Source organism: Tupaia chinensis, unplaced genomic scaffold (assembly GCF_000334495.1).
Source record: "Tupaia chinensis unplaced genomic scaffold, TupChi_1.0 Scaffold000099_1, whole genome shotgun sequence".
Classification (NCBI taxonomy): Eukaryota; Metazoa; Chordata; class Mammalia; order Scandentia; family Tupaiidae; genus Tupaia; species Tupaia belangeri.
This window is the reverse complement of record NW_006159563.1, coordinates 2,917,633-2,935,051: the sequence shown is the minus strand read 5'-3', so window position 1 is coordinate 2,935,051 and position 17,419 is coordinate 2,917,633. Positions and strand designations below refer to the sequence as shown.

The following is a 17,419-nucleotide window of genomic DNA, read 5'->3' as shown; positions in this document are numbered from 1 at the left end:
TTGTTTCTTTCTTTTTTTTTTTTTGGAGAGGTTTTTGCTATAGGGCACATGCGCTCGCCAGAAAGAGAGAGACAGAAAGCAAGAAGTCACTTTCTGTGATTCTCCTCTTGAGATCTTGGGCACACACACACACACATGCCCAGCCTGAGTTTAAGCCACCGGGTCCAGGACTCAAACCACGGTCGACTACATGGGAGTCCAGTGATGTAGCCATTACGCCAACTGCTAGTCTCTCTTTCTGTCTTTCTTTGGTGAGCACGCATGCCTTCCACAATTAAAAATAATAATAATAATAATAATAATAATAACAATAAAAATAAAACTATTTCCTGTTTGTACCTCATTGAGTCCAGTTCTAATAATAAATTGATATGAAAACAATAATAAATAAGGATAATAACAGCAATAGCAATAATCATTTGTTAAGTATTTACAGTTGTACCAGGTTGTTAGGTGGTAAAGATAAATTATTTTATTTAATCCTACAATAACCCCATGAGGTAGATACTATTAAATGTAATCCTATTAAATAGATTTGAAACTGAAGTTCAGAGAGGTTAAGTAATTTGCCACAAGATAGAGTTAATAAACAGGTGATTTCAGATCCCATATAACCCATTTAATGCTATACTAGGGTGGCAGTAATTAAAGAGGAAAGAAGCAAGAAGTGAATGATATATCTGTATTTATCATTCTAATCTAGGCATGAATGACGTAATTAATAAAAAGGCATGATACAATTTATGGACGTAGATAATATTTCGATAATTGTTAGCCCACAAACAGCAGTTGTTGCCAGATAGAAAACTAATAAATGTATATCTTATATAATTTCATTTTGGTGGATCGTTTCTGTTTTGTTTCCTGGTTATCGTCTTTGTTTTCTTTGTTTGAGAAATGTTACCTGGTCATTCTGAAGTTGGTTCTCTAGAATACAAACCGTGTACATATTCATTTCTCTTTTCTACCATGTACTCTACCTTGGGTTTTTGAAGAAAAAACTGAGTGCATGCTTATTCTTTTAGCTATCTAGTAGCTGCTTAAAATAAACACCTAAATTCAAAAATAATTGAGCAGCTGCCATGACACAGCAGTGACACGATGTTCGCTGATGCTGAAGTCACATGGTTAGGTGCCAGTTTGTACCCCTCAGGTCTCATACACACCAACTACGTGCACACCCATGATCCTGGCTGGCTGATGCTGGGAGGAGAGTCACACTGTGAAAACCCATTTGGGTGTAATGCTAAAGGGTCACCTCTCTCTCTTTTTCAAAAATTAAGTTAATAAAACTTAGAAGAAAAACAGAAGGACCACTATACTATGATTTCCTTGAACTAAGGATTTTTTCCCACTCATAGCTGTGCTCTCACCTCTACGCTCAAGAGATAAGTAGGCATTTGTTAAACTATTTTGGCCTAAAATGGCCCCTGTACTCTCACACTTGAATTCCCATGGATAAACTGAAATCATACATGTTAGGCTGTTTTCCTGAGCTGGTTCCTAAGTTAAAGCCAATCACACTAGCTACACTTCAGTCAATCGCAGAAAGCCCGCCTTTTACTACCATCCAGCTGTAACCAGTCCAATTGTTTCTCTACCTTATTCCTTCACTTTTGTTTTTGTACATCATTTTCTGTTTCCTGGAACTTAAATAGTCAACCACAAGGCTAGCCAGAGTTGTCTGGAAGTCTGGGGACAATTGCCCAATTTAAATCATATTAAGATTTGCTCAATTAAAACTCTATTAAATTGGCTGGTTTATTTTTCTTTTAACACATTGTAGGTGCCTATTAATCTTAGGCCTCTTTATTGATAGGTTCCCAGCCCAAGCTGAGTGTTAAATGTATATTGCAAGATAAATAATTCCACAAAGTTTTTTTCTGCTATATGTTGGTCTACACAACTCTGTCTTATTTTCAGCCATCTACACACAATTCTTGCTATTGCTCTGCAACTTCTCTTCCTCCCTGCTGTCTGAAGAGAATGACTTTTTCCAGATTCCTACACATTACTGATATGTAATTGAGTGACTGGAAGCCAGAGAAATACAATGAGATGAGAGAAAGAGGGAAGGAGAGAAAGGATAATCCCATGAGGGTAGGACTTTAGGAAGAAGGAAGAAAAAGTGTGGCCATTTATGTTTCTTGAAATTAGTTTGTTCTGGACCAGCAGTTGGCATAATGGCTATGTCACTGGACTCCCATGTAGTCGACCATGGTTTGAGTCCAGACCTAGTGGCTTAAACTCACGCCAGGCGTATGTGCGTGCTTGCCCAAGATCCCGAGAGGAGAATGGAGGAGAAGGGATTGCAGCATGGTCATCCCCCGCCCCCCGGGGGGTGAATTCTTGCTTTCTGTATCTCTGTCTCTCTTTGTCTTTCTGGTGAGTGCACGTGCCTTATACCAAAAAAAAAAAAAAAAAAAAAAAAAAAAAGAAAGAAAGAAAAGAAAAGAAAAAAAAAAAGAAATTAGTTTACTGAATATTACCAACAAGATCTCCCATATTGTTCTCTTAGAAACCCAAGCAAAGGATGCAATTTACCTCTAATTACTTCTATTTTGTTTTCTGCTCTAAGATAGCACTATATAGGTCCTAGATTACATATGAGGGGACTTTGAAAAGTTCATGGGAAATGGAACTAAAGTATGAGTTTATTTTGGTGCAAGAAAATTTGAAATCCACACATAGCTTTTTTACAATACACATTTTCTGTGAACTTCTTGAAGCCCCTGAATGTATATTACTTCTAACATTTAAAACATTTCACAAAGTAGGGATTATAATTTTTAATTTGGATTAATTAAGAGTCTTAAAGCAAATAGGGTATCTTCACAGCCAAAGATAGAATCCAGGTCTAGCGGACCCGAAGCCCACTTTCTTTTCACAATGTCACTCTATGTCCCTATAACCATCTGTTGAACTAAACTGAATCAAAATGCTTCCATCACAAGGACCTCTATTTACTCTGGTATCATACATAAATAGGGAAGGCTTATTCCTGGAATTTGAGTCAGAAGAGAAAAACTTAACTCCTGCCTTGGAAAGAAGGCCTGCTTGTTGTACTGTTTGCCTGTGGGCTTGATGGTTCATTTTGAAGTCCAATCACTCTGCACCCAGGAAAGGGCAATGTTTACCACGAAAGGTTCAGCTAAAACTGTTGCTAAGATTGCTTTGTAGCTATTCATGTTCCTCGAAATCAATTTTTTGACCAGGTGGCTGTCTGATGCAAAGAAGTGAGGAGTCAAAGATTTCTTCAAACTGCCTACCAAGTTACCTCAGACCTTTCAATGGCCAGGTAGTAAACCAAAATGTATCCACTTGTTTGGTGAATTATCATTTTCAATGGCTTGCAGTAATGTTCTCATCCTCTATCACCATAGAAACGGTTATAAATTTTTTTATAAATACTTCAGAAACAGGACTACCTACTCCCATGGAAATGGAGAGTAGGTACAATGGACCTCCAAGGAAATAAACTGCTGCTTGACAGAAAATAACACAACCCATTAGAAGGAATTTTTTTTATGATCTGAGTTATAATGGACAAGCTGAGTATGTAGGAAGGGAAGGGAGAAAAAAGGTCTGACAATAGAATGACGTGGTTCAGAAACAGTGTGCAGGTACCATTTTCCAAAGTTGAGTAAGCTTTCTTACTGAGAGAATACTCCAATGAGGCGTTAACAATGGAGTGATTTCATCTACACTCAGGAGTACACACACAGAGCTGTTATAAACCTGATAGGAATTGTATAAAAATGACTTAGCAAAAAAAAAGCTGGTCTGGTAAGCCAAAATCTAGAGCGCTCTTCTTCAAGGTGAATCATATTCCCTTCCAAAATGTCAAGTAGATTTAGTCATTTTCATCTTTTTATTAGATTAAAATTTGGTACTTTAATAAAAACTAAAGGAAATGACTAGAAATAGGTTCCATCCCTGGTAATTGTATGATCTTATGTGTTCTTGTGAACTGTGTGTTACTTGGCTTCTCCAAGCCTGTTTCATCTGTTGATATTTATGCCAGGATTTAAAAAAAAAAAAAAAAGTATAAAGCACTCAGTAAGCACTCGATGATAAATGTTAGAAATGATTACTTAACAAAAGTAATAATAAAAATAATAACTGAAAATAAGTTTGTGCAAGTCATCAACATATATTGCTAATTTTTACATTCTCTCTTTCCCTTGCATCATAGACAATATCAGATCTTAAATAATTGAAAAGTGTGTGCTTAGGGATAAAACAAACAGATCTGAAAGGCACAGTTGATGCAATTTCTGCACAGCTCTGACCTTTCTGGTACTGGTGGATCCGGAAGTTTCAGAGTGCCATGGGCATCCTCCTTGCAGTATTTCCTCCTGATGCTTGAAAGGAAAGTCTGTTTTCATAAGACCTTGGGCCTGATTTCCAGTGGGAAAAGGGCTGAAGAAATTTGGCTTTGCTTCCAAGTATCTTTGCACTTTTCCCAATTGCACAGAACCTCTAAGCTTCCCCAGATTACCTCGTTTCAATGACATCAAATCTTTCAAAGGGAATGTAATAATTCCACAGAGAACTTAGCATTTCTGACAGCCTACCTCCCACTGTCCTCAGAGCTTCATAAATTATGCTGCCTCCGAATGTGAGCTGGGCAGCACCATTTTCCTGGCCCCTCGTGATTCATGGTTTCTCTTAACTATGTCAGTGCCTTGTCAGCAAAGCTGCTCCTTTTGGACGGAGTATGATGTGATCTGCTTCTTGGAGGGCAGAGCTTGCTAATTATGTACTGATTTTATATACTGATTTTTTTTTTTTTTTTTTTACAATTTCAAGGTAACTAATAACCATTAACTTTAGGAATTACTTTGAAATTCAGAAAACATTACCATTTAATTAACAGTCTGCTCTCTGCAATACTGCTGTGACCTGAGAAGCCACTCTAATGGTAATACACTGTTATCATCAAAATTAACTAACAAACCAAAAGAATGGTGCTGTCCAAGTCAGATATGGAGAGACCATAATTAAAAGAAAGTGAAACTAAAAACAAGTATCAGACCAAATGATCAACACAGCGCAGTCACGGTGCCAGCTTCCCGGTTTTGTACGAAAGCAGCTTCCTCCTGACCTGTAACTCCCGAGTAATTCCAGGCCCTCCTGGAGCACATGGCTAAGCCCATTTATTGTGTGGTTTGGTAATGGAGGCTCAAAGCAAATAGGATGAGAAGCTCCTGAAAGTGGCTTGCCTCTGGTGTACATTGTTATGCATCTATTACCATTATACATAAGAAAAAACTGTACCTTCTTAGGAATGTTTTGTCTTTCATGGCTTCCAGGACTTCCCAGTAGCGTTCTGATTTACACAGGCTCTTCCTGACTTGGGAACCTTCCACTAATGCAGGGGCCTTCCCAGCATTCCCCTTGCCCTTTGTACTCAGAAAGGGTCTGCCATTGCCAGGAGCTTTCTGTGGACTTAGGGAATGCAGGATTGAGGGAAAGGGTGCTAAGAGAAGGAGAAAGCCAATGGCATATGGCTAGGAAAATTTTTTCCAGGCTTTGGAGAAGAGAATTCTAGGGACCAGCAGTTGGCATAATGGCTATGTCGCTGAACTCCCATGTAGTCGACTGCAGTTTGAGTCCCAGACCTGGTGGCTTAAACTTATGCTGGGCGTGTGTGCGTGCATGCCCAAGATCCCGAGAGGAGAATGGAGGAGAAGGGATTGCAGCGTGGCTATCCCCCTTGGGGGGTGATTTCTTGCTTTCTGTCTCTCTGTCTCTCTCTGTCTTTCTGGTGAGCACACATGCCCTATAGCAAAAACCTCTCCAAAAAAAAAAGAGAAGAGAATTCTAAAAAGCTACAGGATGAAGCTAATAGAAATGCAAAAGAAGGGGCCAGCAGGTGGCATGGTGGTAAGGGCCCTGGACTCCCATATGGTCAACCACAGTTCAAGTCCTGGATCTGGCAGCTTACTTTCTCATTCCCTTCCCCACCCCCTGCCCATTTTTCTCTCTCTCTCTCTCTCTCACTCTCTTTGTCCTTCTCTGGCCAAATTAAAATAAATAAATAAAGTTAAAGAAAATCATTCTTTAGAAAAAAGAAATGCAAAAGGAGATTTAAACAAAATAATTCTGTAGACTAAGCACAACAGTAAGGTGTTAAAGAGAGGCAAGTAAGAGGTTTAAATTATTTTTAAATTATTTTTTAGTTATTACTGGGCCATATTTCTTGGGCAACATGACTATCCTGAGGTCAGACCTCCTGATTTCTAGCCTTAGTAGAATTACTCTGGAAATGATTGGCACAGATAAATTCCTGCTACTCTTCAGTTCTCTTACTGCCAAATCCATCTGCCTTCTGAAGCTTAGACATAGGAACCTGGGTACAAGGCTCCCTGTCTGACTCCTGCCTCTGCTGTTGCTAAGGCTTCTGCACCAGCTCTACCCTGTGTCTCTCTCTTCTTAAAGGGTTTTATGAGGCCCAGCGCTTATAGGGAATAAAGGCATGAGGGTTGTGCTCCCTTAGAAGAGTTTAAAACTTCAGTTCAGAGGGCCAGCAGGTGGTGTGGTGGTTACGGCTCTGGACTCTCACATGGCCCACGGTTTGAGTCCCGGACCTGGTGACTCACTTTCTCTCTTTCACTTTCTCTCTCTCTCTCTTTGGTTAAATTAAAATATAATAAATAAAATTTAATGAATAACTTTTTTAAAAAAAGCTCAGGGCAGAGGACTAAAAGTCATTATGAGTTAAATAGGAGGGCTTTTTTGTTGTTGTTGTTGTTAGCCCAAATTGATAATCTATCATTTTAAACATTGTTTCTATGGAGAAAATGTGTTCTGAGTCCCAAAAATATAGATCTATATAAGGATTTTTAAAAGATAGTTCAAAGTAGATCTAAGATTATCATTCAATGTCTCTTGGGTTATACGGCAAGATCCTGTCAGGGTCCCCGTTACGGTGTCTCTCATGAAATAAACAAATAAACTTAAAAAAAAAAAAAGTAGTGCAGAGCTGTCCATTCTTCCCAAAGTGGTTCAATGCAATTTCAATCTAAATCTCAAGAGGTTTATTTATTTACTTATTCATTTGTAGAAATTGACAAGCTGAATCTAAAATACATTTGGGAAACAAAGGACATAGGGTAGCCAAAGCAGGAAAAAAAAAAAAACCCAGAACTGGCAGATTTATCCTACGTGATTTCAAGACTTATCATAAAGCTATAACAATCAAATGGAGTAGTGTTGACAAAAGTATACACAGGTCAGTCCTGCGGGCACAGGGGAGAATGCAGCAATCCGAGGCTGAGTCTACATGGGCAGGCCCAAGTTCCTTTTTTTTTTGAAGGTCTCCTTGAATATGCTGTTTGCATGTGCCTGTGCCTGACTGAGGCCTGGACTGTCACGGTGGTATGATGACCCTGTTGGGGGTGATTGTTTCTATTTCTCGCTGTCTCCCTCTCATGCAAGAAATAACTACATAAACTTTTTTTAAAAAGGCAGGCAGATAAATCAATGGGACACAACAGAAAAGTCCAGAAATAGAGCTATACTAACAGGGTTAAGTGGTTTTTAACAAAGATACCCAAACAATTCAATGGGGTCGAAAGGATGATTTTGTTCACAAATGATTCTGGGACAATTGGATATCCATACAAAAAAAAAACCCAAAAAACCTCTTTCTCACATCGTATACAAAAATTAATTTGAGATGCATCATAGACTTAAATGTAAAAGCTAGAACTCTAAAGCTTTTAAGAAGAAAATATAAAGGAAAATCTTTGTAGCATGGAGCAGGCAAATCTTAGATTAGATACAGAAAGCACTAACCATAAAAGAAAAAATATTGATTAATCGAACTTAACCAGAGTCAAAATATATCTGCTTATCAAAAGGCACTTTTTTAAAAAAAAGTATTATTTATTTAACTGAATTTACTTATTATTTTTGCTACAGAACATGTGTACTCACCAGAAAAAGACAGAGAGAGGAAAAGAGAAAGTGAGAAAGCAAACCACCAGGTCTAGGACTTGAACCACGGTTGACCATGTTGAAATCAAGCTACCTTAATCACCACACCACCTGCTGACCCAAAAGACACTGTTAAAAAAAGTAGTCAGCCTACAAAGTGGAAGAAAAAAATGCTTAACAACCACATATACTTGGGAAAAGACATATCCAGAACACACAGAGCACATCTACACCTTAATAATAAAAAGACAAAACAACACGTTTCAAATATGGGCAAAAAATTTGAGCATATCACAAAGAAAAACATATGAGTCAGTAAGTACATTAAAATGTGTTCAATATCATTCATCATTGGGGAAATGCCAATGAAAAATTACTGATATATCACTACGCATCCACTCAAATGACTAACATTTAAAAGACTGACGACACCCCATATAGGAGAGGATGTGGAGTAACAAGAATTGCCATCATTGCTGGTAAGAACAGAGAATGTTACCACCACTCTGGAAAATTAAATGGTATTTCTTATCGAATAAAACATATATCTACCCTATAATCCAGCAATTCTGCTCCTGTTTATCCAAGAGAAAAATTGTAAAGTATGTTCACAAATGACTTGTGCTATAGCCATAGCAGCTTTAGTCATTATAGTCAAAAAATAGGAAATAACCAGAGTAGAGGCTCCTTCCTGGTCAGACCGCTGGCCACCTGTCTGTCATCTTACATGATTCACCTTGTTCTCTTCATCCTCTTACACTCACAAAACATACCCATGTCTCCCAAGTTCATTCCTCTGTACAGGACAATTTTATTTGCTCAGAATTCTCCTTCCCACTACTCATGTTCTCCCTGTCCATTCTCCCAGGATCAGCCCAAGATCTCTGAGTTACCTTCCCACACTCCTCTTTGCAGTCCTCTGCTTGTGTTCCCTAAGAATCCCAGATGCTGTATTATAATTATTTATTTATTTATTTATTTATTTTTGGAGAGGTTTTTGCTATAGGGTGCGTGTACTCGCCAGATAGAGACAGAGAGACAGAAAGCGAGAAATCACCCCCTGGGGGGATGGCCACGCCACAATCCCTTCTCCTCCATTCTCCTCTCAGGATCTCGGGCATGCACGCACACGCGCCCGGCATGAGTTTAAGCCACCGGGTCCGGGACACGAACCATGGTCGACTACGTGGGAGTCTAGTGACATAGCCATTACGTTAACTGCTGGTCCCTATAATTATTTTTAATTTAATTTTATTTCAAGTTCTTTTATACATTCAATCACATTACTTAGCTTGCAAAGTGAATATTCCAACAAGTGTACACTTCTCACCAGTCCAGTTGATAATCCTATATATAAAGTTATCTTCAACCCCATTTGTCTCATTAATGCTTTGCCTCTCTATGCTCGTGTTCCCTAAGGATCCCAGATGCTATATTACAATTTTTTATGTGTGCTCATCTTTCCCACTAACTCAAACGAACTTCCATCTTCCTTATATCCCTAGCACCTAGCATTAGATAGAGTACACATAAGTAGTTTAAAAATGTTTACTAAGTATACGCCAGAATGGATGAGAATCTAACTTATTCTGGATCGAGCACTGAAATACATGCTTTTCATTTATCTTTATTTCCAAATTCAGGCTAATTTCATAATAATGCATTCCCTAGCATGCCTCCCGCCCCTTACTCAATGCCTACAGGAAAGTTGAGTAAATATGAGCGTGATGTATTAGTCAATGTTTGTACTATCACAATTAGCACAAATTCTTGTTGCATTTTACCAGTTGCTCTTCTTGGCCTATTTAGTTCCTTAATGATTTACACACTAGTGGATTATTTTTAAGCAAGTAAGTCAATGAAAGGGTGCTATTTGCTTTTTATGGTGGTCTTGAGGTGCCGGTTTAGCTGTTTCTAACCTAAATATGTCTAAAGGAAATATCTTTTCATAGATATACCTTTTTGGGGGGTGGGGGGGGTTGCTGTAGAGCATATGTGCTTACCAAAGGCAGGGACAGAGACAGAGTGAGAAGGAAAGTGAGAAATCACCCCCTGAAGGGGTGGCCATACCACAATCCCTTCTCCTCCATTTTCTCCTGGGACTTTGGGCATGCACACACACACACACACATGCCCGGTGTGATTTTCAAGCTGACAGGCTTGGGACTAGAACTGCAGGCAGCCATATGGGAGTCTAGTGCCTTAACCACCATGCCATCTCCTGGCCTCTATGTTTAGTTATTTTATACTGTAAATTGTGCGCTATAGGAAAGATTTTGAAGGAACTGTAAATGGGTCAAAAGATTTAAGGAATGTCATCAGTGGAAAATAAGGTACATATGTCTAGCATATGCTTCATTATCTGGTTCTATGGGGTCTCTCACTTTCATTGCCTTTGAACTACTTTACAATTCTGTAATTTGTTGAAAATTGATAATAGTGTAATTATTTTAAGTTTTAAATAATGTTGCTAGAGGGCACATGTGCTTGCTTGAGAGAGTCAGAGAAAGAGAGAGAGAAAGTGGGGATGGTCACGTCACAATCCCTTCTCCATTTCTTCTTTTGGGATTTTGGGCACACATGCACATGTGCCTGTATGTTTCTCAAGCACACATGCACTTTGCATGTTTCTAAAGTCCAGATTTGGGACTTCAACTGCACAGTCATCCATGTGGGATCCAGCTGCCTTAACCTCCAGGCTGCCAGCTGGTTCAATCATGTAATTCCTGATGATAAGAATCTAAATGATATCTGGTAAGAACACAATACATATTCCTTTTGCCTCTGGACATTACCTTGTTTTTGCATCTATTTAAAAATTCATTTTAGGGACCAGCAGGTGGCATGGTGGTTAAAGGCACTGGACTCCCACGTGGCTGGCCGTGGTTTAAGTCGTGGACCTGGCAACTTGCTTTCTCACTCCCCCTAGTCCTCTCTCTGTCTGTCTTTGGTCAAATTATTAATAATAATAAAATAATTCTTAAAAAAATTAAATAAATAAAATGTCATCTTAACATTCCTTATTTGACTACATATATGTGATCATATACATTCTCCTTTGAATCTATTATAACATTATAGTGGTTCCTTCAACTGTTAATGAGTTAAATAAAATCTTTGACATGTGATTTTTTAAAAAAATTAAAAAGTTGCTCTTTCTTTTTAAAATTAAAAACATGAGACACATGCCTAAAGACCTCCAATGCAGAAGTCTTTGATATCCCAACTACTGTAGCCAAGCTACTTCCTTCCTAATTCTTTACAAATCTCAGTTTTTGTATGCATTAATCAAATAACTGAGGGGAAGGAAGTGAATGCTTAAGACGCAATGGTACCTGTCTACAGTGCTGTTTGGATTGTCTGGTTTCCTTGTTTCTACTATTGAAATTTACTGTGTCAATGTCAATCTATGCCGTATAACACATAACCCAGTTGATGATGCTATCTGGAAAAGAATCTCTGATACTCAACAGAGATATAGCTGTCTTGTCATTTCAAAATTATCTTGAAAAAAGTTCTTTTATTTATTTATCTGGGGGTGAGGGTACAGAGATATTCTCATCCCATCATCCACTCTCAGTCTCAGCCAGCCCAAGACATGGGCTCCCATGTGCCTGCTGTGCTCAGGGAGGTTCTGGGATACCCACCCAGGTGCTTTCCCATGTGAATGCAGTTGTATTATTGCTGCACAAATTCCTGGCCTCTGGCTTTTTTTTTTTTTTTTCTGATTCTCTGTCCCTAATTTGTATGTGATCTTGGGGAAGCTCTTAGATCTTTCTGGGTCACCCTCCCCTTGTCTAATAATGTGGCTGGACTAGAAAGTCTTAGGTTGCCATCAGCTTCAAGATGCTATGATGCCATGACTCTTTAAGTATCCTCCTGAGGACCAAGTAGAATCAACTTTAGGAGAAACACAAGTACAGAAAACAATATGCTAATATTCCCTCACTTCCCACTTCGAGGTTATGACTCCTTGCATGGCTTCTGACTGGGTCATACTTTCCCTCACCAGTTCAGTGACAGGGCGCCCACCTGGGAACTGGTAGGTAGAGTCCAGTTCTCTACTCACGAACAGTCTTACCAAGTCAACTCTCTCTTGCCTTCTGCTTTAAATGGTTGAGTCTATCTGAGAATATCTTAATGAAATATTTTCTGATCTCTATGGACAAAGAGATTTTTATTGTTGATGTGGTCGGTTATCTTCATGCCCAGAGATAACTCTTTCATTGTTTCTTTCTCCAGTTCCTTGCCCATCATCTGCTCCGCTTTCATGACTGCATGTTCTGTAACTGTCGTGGGTCAGGTCAGCAGCTGCAGGAGAACTTGATTAGTGCCTTGCCTCTGTGCAGAAGCATTTCCCTGACAGCATCGATCCTGAGCGGTTTTGCTTTGCAGGCAGCTCCAGAGAGGAGGAGCTTGTACTGCAAGGGGGTGGACCGCTGTCTGGTCAAGGTGAGTTTGGGGCAGTCTACTAATTCATTCTTCTTTGCTCAGCTGTTAATTTTGCTTAAATAAGAACTGCCTGCATATTTTCATTTAAAATCCACTGCCTGACTGAGACCTTGTGATGGCAAGATTCAAAGACACTTTTTATTGCCAAGTTATTAGTCCTTTCAAAGAAGGAAAATTTGATGTTTAATATTTAAACAGTTTCTATTTTGCTGAATTCTTTGATATCTGAATGTTAACTGTGTAACCATTTAAGTTCCATTTCTACAGACTTTTCCAGACATTTAAAGCACTACAAGAATTTATTTGTAATTCTCTTGTACAAAAAATTACTACCCATTTCTTGCCATGGTGGCCATGACCAACAAATAGATCCATTAGGGATGAAATAAAGAAATGTTTATATTCTGGAGTATTTTAGTTTGTCTATTATACCAGATTGCTCTTTTTTTTTGGGGGGGGAGGTTTTTGCTGTAGGGTGCATGTGCTCACAAAACAGACAGAGCGAGATAGAGAGACAGAAAGCAAGAAATCACCCCCAGGGGGATGGCCACGCCGCAATCCCTTCTCCTCCATTCTCCTCTCAGGATCTTGGGCACGCACACACACGCTCTTGGTGTTTTAAGCCACCGGGTCCGAGACGTGAACTGCGGTCGACTACATGGGAGTCCAGTGACATAACCATTACGCTAACTGCTGGTCCTAGATTGCTCTTTTCTTGAGACAGGAACAAATTCTTTTCATCTTTAAAATGTTACCGCTTCTTTCAATGTTGGAAAGCTTAACAGAATTTAGCACAGAAAACTGCATTATATCTGGACAAAGGAGATAACTCCAAGTATTTTCATTTAATTTTTGTATTCTTGATTTTTTTTATTTGACGTTCAGGAGTCATTGATAAAACTGGCAAAAGTGTGCCTAGGTATAGACCTGAGTTAGGATTCATTTTTTTAAGTGAATTTTAAAGATGGTTTTTAGGACATTTCTACCCTTGTGAAACCTGTAACTCCCTAACTGCCAAAATGTCCCAGCTCTGCAAAACTGTCACATGACATTTTAAAGGCATATTCTGTTACCTGTCCAAAACAACTACAATTACTCACCAGCCCAAAACAACCTATTCGACTTATCCTTTTTGTGGTAGTCATAAGTTCTGTAAGTTTATATCATATCAATGTACAAAAATGCATTCATGAGTTTCCAATGGAGTGCAGCACAAATCTTCATGTACAACACAAAAACGTGGTGCTATGAAGGGAAGCCAGAACTCACTGTAGTGTCATATCAGCAAGCTCAACCATGAATGCTACTTGTGGATTAAACTGTAAATTCAAAATCATACAACTTTCTTCCATAAATTGTGTACATTTTCATGGACAAAGAGGCAGCCTAATCTAGTGAGGAGCCTGATATTATAAAGATCTAGGCTTTGGACTCTGGTTCACTTTGCCAAACGATCTTGGGCAGGTCATTCAATCAGTTGGTCATAGTTTCCTTAAATGTAAAGTGGAAATAAATAATTCCCGATCAAAGGAGATTATATGAAAACACTATAAAACTGTAAAGCCATATTCATATACTTTTTGTTTATGGTTGGAAATGTATATGAAGTGCCTGGTTTACTTAGAACCCCTTTCTCCAGAAATTGCTCATACGTACAATTCTTGTACAAGAGGTAGGCATAGGAATCGTGTTTGTGACTCCTTTCCAGGTGACACTGGTCATACCTGACCAAGGACATCCAACAGCAGTGAGCAATCAGATCCTCTCTAAAAGACTCGAGAGTGTCCATAGGTGGTAGCCTGGTGATCACCAGAAGTAGGGACTCTAGTGGCCATTTTCAGCCATGAGCATGCTGGTGAGTAGGCAGAAAGCAATGGAAAATGGAACGGATGGACAGAGAGAAGCAAAAAAACAAAAACAAACAAACAAAAACAGTATATTATTGGGTTGCAAGGAAGACAGAGAAAATATCTTAGTTCTGGGTCCAGTTATTAATCTAGTCTATAGGCCATACGCTATTTATTTTCAGGATGGCTTAATTTAGCCTCACAATAGATTCCCATTGGGTGGCTTTTTCTTTCTTGCAACAACTAGAACTTTGACTAAAACAATGATGTCACAATTGAAAGGGCCATACCCAAGAACATTGTTACTGTACCAACAGAAGATTCTAACTATTCTTTGTAGCTACCAAAATGAAACACTTGCCATTTATGCTTTCTCAAATGTGTAATGCAGACTGTACCATAGAAGATTCAACAGTCCCAATTTGCAGCACATAGATTTACTAAGTAGGTTTGAAAATGTACTTCAAACAATGTGAGGTATTATCTTCCAAAAGAATTCTCTCTCAAGTCCTCCTTCTATGAAGTTTTAGAATCCATAGAAGACAGTTCAGTACAGTGGAAATAATATAAAGTTTAGAGTAAACTCTGTAAATATATCCTCTAAAAACTAACTCTGTCAATGAGGCCGTTAATTTAACCTTTCTGAGCCTTAGTTTCTTCATCTATAAATTGATAATAATGATATTTCCTTTCAGTTTGTTGTAAGGAATAAACAAGACAAATTATAGAAAGAGCTTGGCACATAGTAGGTACTTAAAAATGTTAATTTCCTCCTTCCCCTTACTTTTCTTGTGGATCCTATAATTTTATAATGCCATAGAATATTACTTCAAAATAATAAGCAGGATTTAGACAAAACCCAAAAAAGTTCTTTTTTGATTTCTTAACATAGGCAGCCAAAAAGTCTCTTATATTATTGTCAAAAACAAGAACATACATAGGGCTTAAAATAAGACTATCATAACAAAACTTCATAGGTAGCTTATAAGCACAGAAATTTATTTTCCACAGTTCTGGAGGATGGAAGGTCCAGACTCAGGGTGCTGGCTGACAGATATGGGCCCTTTTCCTCACAATATCCTTAGATGTTGGCAGGGGGCGATGAACTCTCTGGGACCTCTTTCATACAGGTAGTAATCTCACTTATAGAAGCTCTGTCCTTATGACAGAGTCACTTAAATGTTACACTTTGTAATACCATTGCCTTGGGGCTTAGAATTTCAACAAAAGAATTCTGGGGGGATAAAATTATTAAGACCATTGCAAACTGGAATCTGTGACAGTACTTACAAAGACCTCCTTTCATTCAGATACACGTATTTTGGCCAACAGATGACTTTCTCAGTGGAGTAACATCGGATGTTAATACATGTCCACGCTGGCATGTGCTTGTGTCTACATGTATAAACAGCACATGCCCGACAGAGTAGCTTTTTGTGTCAAATAGATTTGAGATGGACTTGTTAAGCATATCTGCTCATCTGCATGACGAAACCTGGAATATTTTATATGCTAAGCTTATTGCTTCGATGTTCAATAGTAAAAATCTCTTAAGCTCCGTAAGTTATTATTAAGCTTAAAAGAGAAATATTCTTGACAAGGAAGCCCTATGAGAAATGCACTGCATGATATCACAGGAAATGATTTCTGGAAGACTACAATGAGTCTAACCAAATCACTGCAGACATCTCCAGCCCTGTCAGGCCATGTAATGCTACAGAAAAACATGTGTGTTCATTAAAATGTCTGATTTCCTACGCGATAGATGTAGTAAGGAGTCTCCTAGAAACCAGGCTTCAGTGGCTACAACCAGTTTGCACCCTAGGATTTTGATTTCATGTTCTCAGTGAAGGAACACACACACACACACACACACACACACACAATAGTGAGAGGAGAATACTAAATCCAGATTGTGGGAATGGAGGCTCAGCTGTGTAACTAAAATTCATCAGATTGTACACTTAAAATGGATGAATTTTATGCTATGTAAATTATACCTCCATAAAGCTGTTTCTAAATGTCAAAAAGAAAAGAGAGCAAGGAGATTATGTAGTCTTACCTTCATATACACATAATTATCCTTCAACCAATCTGATGGAAAATATACAAGAATCATAAAACACTTTTCTAAAGGGTAAGACCCAGACTCTCGCTATCCATGGTTAGTTCTGGTACCAGGCCCAGAAATTTTAATACAGATATAAAATATAAAGAAATATTCACATCCTAAAAAAAGAGTTTTGTTTAAAATGAGTCAAGATATCAACTATACCTTAATACATTATATTCTTAGGTTAATGTTCTTTTGTGTTTGGGAAAACAATAACTCCATAACTAAGAATGATGCGCTTCCCTTTATATTATTATCCTTACACTGCATATTACATGTGAATCCAACACAGTAAGGGAGGCATCAACAATGACAAATCAAGTGTAAGCAGGTTATTTAAAATGAGGACTCTGATACCATAACAAAATTAATAAATCATAGTCCACTGATCCATGGTTTAATACTAGCCTCTATTTAAGGTCAATTTGGAAAAGTTTTCAAGCAAGTACTCTAAACCTAACCTCCTTTTTCCATTTTGCTATTTGATTAGTATTTAAGTAAATAAGTTTATGGTAGAGGCATTATGACCCTCTAAAAAAGCACTCCCTCCACCCCCCTGAAAGAAAACCCCACTAATTTAGGTTAAAAACAAAGTAATGGCAGCAAAAGTGTCTTTAAGTTTTGCAATAATCCTTCCAGTACTTTTGCATCCCAAAAGGCTCCAGATGTGACCAGCCACTGCAAAATGGTAAGTTGTTTATCAGCATTCTACAATGGGAACTGGTACCTGTAATTTTACTCTTATTTTGCATCAGCATTATTAAGACACCTAAAAAATGACCAAGTGAATGTTTCGTGTACCCACACGGACACCTTCAGGGTGAAATTCTCTGTCAGCTGTCTGTCCTCCTGAAGGTAAAAGCAGCTTCATTCTCAGTTGTCTGTGTGTAGAGGCGCTAAAAGCCTCCTTCTATAGGGTTTCTGCCCTTAGATGGAGCTGGAAAATAATGTTGAATTGTTATTCTCACAGCCTTTAAAGAACCCACTGTTGATCACTTTGGTAATGCAAAAAAATCAGTTTTTTTTTAATTTGTCTTCTTTTTTTCAGTTTTCTTTCTTTCCC

At 38.3% G+C, this 17,419-nt stretch overlaps 1 long non-coding RNA gene across 3 annotated transcripts in view; it reads left to right on the top strand.

Annotated features, from left to right (window-relative positions):
• Positions 1–12,141: 12,141 nt before the first annotated feature.
• The window catches only part of LOC102472781 (uncharacterized), an 18,498-nt gene continuing 13,220 nt past the window's right edge, over positions 12,142–17,419 (top strand). For all 3 annotated transcript variants that reach the window (XR_003548570.1, XR_001370017.2, XR_333834.2), the window contains exon 1: positions 12,142–12,396. This is a non-coding gene — a long non-coding RNA (uncharacterized LOC102472781). The remainder of the gene's footprint in view (positions 12,397–17,419) is intronic.